This window comes from Beta vulgaris, chromosome 9 (genome assembly GCF_026745355.1).
Source record: "Beta vulgaris subsp. vulgaris cultivar EL10 chromosome 9, EL10.2, whole genome shotgun sequence".
Classification (NCBI taxonomy): Eukaryota; Viridiplantae; Streptophyta; class Magnoliopsida; order Caryophyllales; family Amaranthaceae; genus Beta; species Beta vulgaris.
In genome coordinates this window covers 15,203,894-15,209,893 of record NC_079210.1, presented here as the reverse complement: position 1 = coordinate 15,209,893, position 6,000 = coordinate 15,203,894, and positions in this window count along the sequence as shown.

Here is a 6,000-nt window from a genome sequence, read left to right as displayed (position 1 = left end):
AGTGTTTGAAAATAGTTATTATTCTTAAAGAGTTATTCTTGAATTATTGGTGATGGAGTTTTCGAAACGAAAAATTGTTACGGACTAACAATTGTGTTACTTATCTAGTACATTTCGTACTCAGTTTTATACTGACGCGTATTTCCTTTTCCTATTTGGCTTTGCCCTATTTACCTTTTTGGTAAGCAGTTTTGCAGGTGAATTTTTGATGTGCATGGGAGCATACTATGAAGGGAATTATCACCTAGATTCTGCATTGGGGGAAGAGCATTAGGAGAGAAGGCCTTAAGGACAAGATATTATTAACCCACCTTAAAGGAGGACGTATGTGAAGAAATGTGATAGCTGTCAAAGGCATGGCAATATGTATCGGAAGCCGTCCAACTATTTGACTCCGGTTCTCTTTCCGTTTCCCTTCGCCAAATGGGGAATGGATATTTTGGGGCCGTTTCCTGTAGCGGCCGGCCAGAAAAAATTTATGATAGTAGCAGTAGACTACTTCACTAAATGGGTCGAGGCTGAGGTTATGAAAGGGATTACCACTAATGATGTAAAGGGATTTATTTGAAAAAACGTCATCACAAGGTTTTGTATGCCTCAGTCTAATGTCTTTGACAATGGACAACAGTTTGAGATGCCTAAGCTCAAAGAATGGCTGGCCAATCAAGACATTAAATCTCACTTTACTGTCGTCGCTCATCCTCAGGCAAATAAGCATGTAGAAGCCTTCAACAAAATCCTCTTAAGTGGCATAAAATAGAAGCTAGACAATGCCAAGGGATTATGAGTAGAAGAGTTACAGTTGGTTCTTTGGTCAATCAGAACGACGACCAAGAACTCGACCGGGGAAACCCCATTTAGTCTCGTCTACGGCTCGAAAGCCGTCCTGCCTATTGAAATAGAAGAACCAACTCTGCGAGTCATGCTTTATTCAGAGGAAGCCAACTGGGCTGCTCTTCACACAGCTTTGGATCAGGTTCCTAAAGTCAGGGGCAATGCTTTATTAAGAATGCAACTGTATAAATTGCGAATGGCTCGAGAGTTTAACAAAAGAGTGGTCAGGCGGCCATTGAAGGTGGGAGATCTTATCCTGAGAAAAATGGAAGCGGTCGGCTGCGCTAAATAAATGGGTAAGCTCACACCGAACTGGGAAGGGCCTTACAAGATCATCCAGGAAGTCTAGAGTGGCACCTTCTGTCTGGAGGCAATGGACGGCCGTCCTATCCCTCGGACGTGGAACTCAAACACTTTGAAAAAATACTACATCTAATATAATTGGAAAGTGTAATTCCCTGCTAACTTAGTGCCATAGCACATTAATGAAAAAGTAGAAATGTATACATGTATCTTGGCTCCCAGCCAAGCAAAATTCATATAATACAAATCTACTTCAATACTATGACTGATATGAAAGAGAAGTCGTTATATAGAGTTCTAGTTCTGTTAGGATTCTATGTAAATTAGGAGTTTTATTTTAATTAAGTATTTAAGTAATAAAGGAATCCTATTATACTTAGGAGTCTAATTCCTTATCATTGAGTCTAAGTAGGAGTCTTATTTTCTAATTATATTAGGAATAGGCTTGTGATAAGTATAGGTTATTATTTGTCTTTATCCTTAAGATAAAGATAGATAAGTTTATTAGTTGTTATCTTTAAGATTTACTAGTCATAATAGGTTTAGGAAATCTTGTACTATATATATGGGATTTTCGGCCATAATAATAGAGATTGATGAGATTAGAGTTTAATTTTCTTTGTGAAAATTTTCGGACTTCTTTGTGATTTCCAAACCTTGAATCAATTACTTTGTGTTTGAGATTTAAGATTGATTGCTTAATTACTTTGTGTTTGATAGTGAATCAAGACCCAATTCGTGAATTACTTTGTGTTTGATCGAATTGTTCTATCCTTAATACTTAAAGAAAACCCTAAAGATCCAGTCTTTCTTTCAAGATTCTTAGATTTCCATAAAACTCGACTAAAGTACATTCACATTCATATCAAATTGGTATCAGAGCTGGTCGAAAAAAATCAAAAAAACTTGCAGTTTGTTCATCTAGATTCAAACAGTTTCCAGGTGCGTTTTGTTTATTTTTGTTCTCCTAGTTGGAAACGAATTTTTGGGTAATTCTTAAGCCTAAACTGGACTACTACATGTCTAGTTTACTGTCCTAAAATTTCGTGGAAATTGAAGATCTTTTCGTATAGTTTCGGGACGAGTTTTGTTCATTGGTCTGTTTTCGGTTGAATCTGGCACGGTTGGGATAAAGTTGTCGCTGTGGTTGATATGCTTGGAATTTTTGCGTGAAATTTTGGTCGAGTGCTAAAAACATATAGTACTAGATCCTGAAAAAATTTCATTGAATTTGGAGTTATATTTCTTAACTTTTCGATCTTTAAGTTGCATGGGTATTCTGGACAGTTTTTGATGGACTATTTTGACACAAAATTATGGATGATTGGTATAGAACTATTAAAGCCATTAATAAACTTAGTCTTGAAGAGTCTATTGATATTTTAGTAGATCTCTTGACTTATTCTAAGCTAACAAAGACGGAAATAGGCATTTATGAAAATGAATTGGCTATTCGAAGGCATGTCCAAAGAACCGAAACAAGAAAAAAGGAACTTGAGAGGCAACAAAAGGAAAAAGAAAACTTGGCTACACTCATGGAGACACTTCAAGATTTGAATGATTTGGTTCAACTTCAAGAGAAACAACATGAATAAACAATAAAGATACATCAATGCCCCAATGAAGAATACGTATCTAAGGAAGAATATGCCTTGTTCTTTGTACAATTGCTTGAAGAAGAGAAGGTATCTTTGGAGGATTCGGTTCCTATAGTTTCTTCTTCGGCTCAACTTACCTTACAGCTTGAATCTTTGAATTGTCCCACTCCCAAGATCCATCCTTTGACATTCAAGAAGATTTACCAATTGCACCTTTGGTTTTTACCACCACTAAAGGTCTGATCATTGCTGCCCCATGTACACCTATTGATACCCCAGGTACGCCCAAGGCGCCAAAGACGTGTTGGGTACCACCATATGCCGCTATTCAAACGGATTTTTATTGTCCTACGGTAAATATTGGTACTCCAAGTCACACAATCTCGTGTACTCTCCTATTGTTTGCCAGTCGTGATCTTGTTTTAATGGATCATGGATTTTGCGCATGGATGATTGCTTGGCTATGGCAAAACTTGAGGACAAGTTTTTTTCAAGAAGGGGAGTTTGATATGAAAGAGAAGTCGTTATATAGAGTTCTAGTTCTGTTAGGATTCTATGTAAATTAGGAGTTTTATTTTAATTAAGTATTTAAGTAATAAAGGAATCCTATTATACTTAGGAGTCTAATTCCTTATCATTGAGTCTAAGTAGGAGTCTTATTTTACTAATTATATTAGGAATAGGCTTGTGATAAGTATAGGTTATTATTTGTCTTTATCCTTAAGATAAAGATAGATAAGTTTATTAGTTGTTATCTTTAAGATTTACTAGTCATAATAGGTTTAGGAAATCTTGTACTATATATATGGGATTTTCGGCCATAATAGATTAAAACAGATTGATGAGATTAGAGTTTAATTTTCTTTGTGAAAATTTTCGGACTTCTTTGTGATTTCCAAACCTTGAATCAATTACTTTGTGTTTGAGATTTAAGATTGATTGCTTAATTACTTTGTGTTTGATAGTGAATCAAGACCCAATTCGTGAATTACTTTGTGTTTGATCGAATTGTTCTATCCTTAATACTTAAAGAAAACCCTAAAGATCCAGTCTTTCTTTCAAGATTCTTAGATTTCCATAAAACTTGACTAAAGTACATTCACATTCATATCAAAGTAATTAAGCAATGAATCTTAAATCTCAAACACAAATTAATTGATTCAAGGTTTGGAAATCACAAAGAAGTCCGAAAATTTTCACAAAGAAAATTAAACTCTAATCTCATCAATCTGTTTTAATCTATTATGGCCGAAAATCCCATATATATAGTACAAGATTTCCTAAACCTATTATGACTAGTAAATCTTAAAGATAACAACTAATAAACTTATCTATCTTTATCTTAAGGATAAAGACAAATAATAACCTATACTTATCACAAGCCTATTCCTAATATAATTAGTAAAATAAGGCTCCTACTTAGACTCAATGATAAGGAATTAGACTCCTAAGTATAATAGGATTCCTTTATTACTTAAATACTTAATTAAAATAAAACTCCTAATTTACATAGAATCCTAACAGAACTAGAACTCTATATAATGACTTCTCTTTCATATCAATCACTGTCTCTTTACTTGTTATGCCTTGCTATTTGATTAAGGGCACACACCATCGGCCAAGCCAGTATTCAGAAAACAACAGCAAAACAAAAACACCTTTGTAATACCCCATATTTTTAGTATTTATTAAAATAATAAAATATTTATTTTATATTTATTTTCTAAAATAAATATTTTAAACAAAGGGTATTTTAGTATTTTTAATATTTTTTAATTATTTTCGCTGGAATATGGGGCCAAAATTGGTTTTGTTAAGCTTTTGGTATTAAATCCTAGTCAAAAAATTTCAGAAAACCCAAAAAAAAAAACCAAAATTTTTTTAGGGGCCATATATTCCTACGGGATTTATGGTGATTGGAGGGAGTTTTCTTTTCGTATAACTTCCAAATTTACGATGGCGGTTACAAATTTTGGTCTAATCTCCTAATTTATGGTGAAGGTTACAAACTATTTAATTTTTGAAATTAAGTACTACCTATTCTACTCCAATAAATACCCCATACTTTAAACCATCTTTTCCACACAAGAACTTTGAAGAATCCATAATCTCTTACTTCATAGTTCTTCTCTCTATTCTAGTTTTATATTTCTTATTCAAGTTTCAATTTTCTTTGGTTTAAGAAAAATATTTTCATATTTCTTACTCAAAAATATTATGCTCATGATAGGTCATTCATGTTTAAATTCATGATTAAGTTCATGTGGTAAATTGCTTATTGGTTGGTTATGAGAAAGCTCAAGTATAAGAATAAGTGAAGATACTAGCATACTTTTGTGCAAGATCAAGGTACTTAATGAGACAATATTTACTTTTATTAATAAAGAAGTATTATTATTTTTTGTCAAAGTCTTCCGCTGCAAGTTATTTTGTTAGTTTGTAGTTGGTTGCCGAAAGCGTGTTAGTCACGTGGCGGTAATACTCTTAAATTACTCATATATTATTTACTAAATTATTTATTTAAAAGTGAGTAATTTGGGGGTGTTACAACCTTCTATTAGGAGATCGGCCAACATGTCAAAATCCTTTAAGGATTACACATGACGAAGGCCACCAATTGATAAACTTATAAAGTTAACATCAATCTCCTAAACAAAGGCGGCTGGAATCAAGAAACTTTAGTAAAAGAGTCTTACTTTCCGTTCAAAGGCCACTCACTGTGATAACCACCTTAGTAAAGGAAAAAGTTATTGCAAGCTTTAAAAGGATGGACGGATTGCCACAATCCCAGATTTTACTTTGCATAAGTATACCACTATCAAACATGGTCGTTTTCCTTCTTAGAACAAAGAAAATTACTAAAATTTCTTCGTCCAAGAAGCGGGGGGATACATGTTAAATATACTAATGCAAGTAGCAAAACGTCCTTGTACAGGATCAAGCCTTGGTGCAACTTTGAGTAAAGTTCTGAAGAACAACTCTCGCATTTCAGGCCGAACAATTTTTTAATTTGGTATTATTATTCTTATAATTGGATTAGATCGTCCATGATGAGAATGTTGACATCTTCGACCAAAACAATTTGCTTATAACTGGGAAAGTTATTTGGATTGAATTATTAAACTATGAGCAAAATGGAAATAAGAGACATTAAGTGAAAAACAGAGATTCTCTTATAAAAATTCAAAGAAGATTACAACCTAGGCTAAAAAGAAAAAAAAACTGCTACGCTAAGTAGAAAAGGCATGCGGCCAAGATTGAAAAG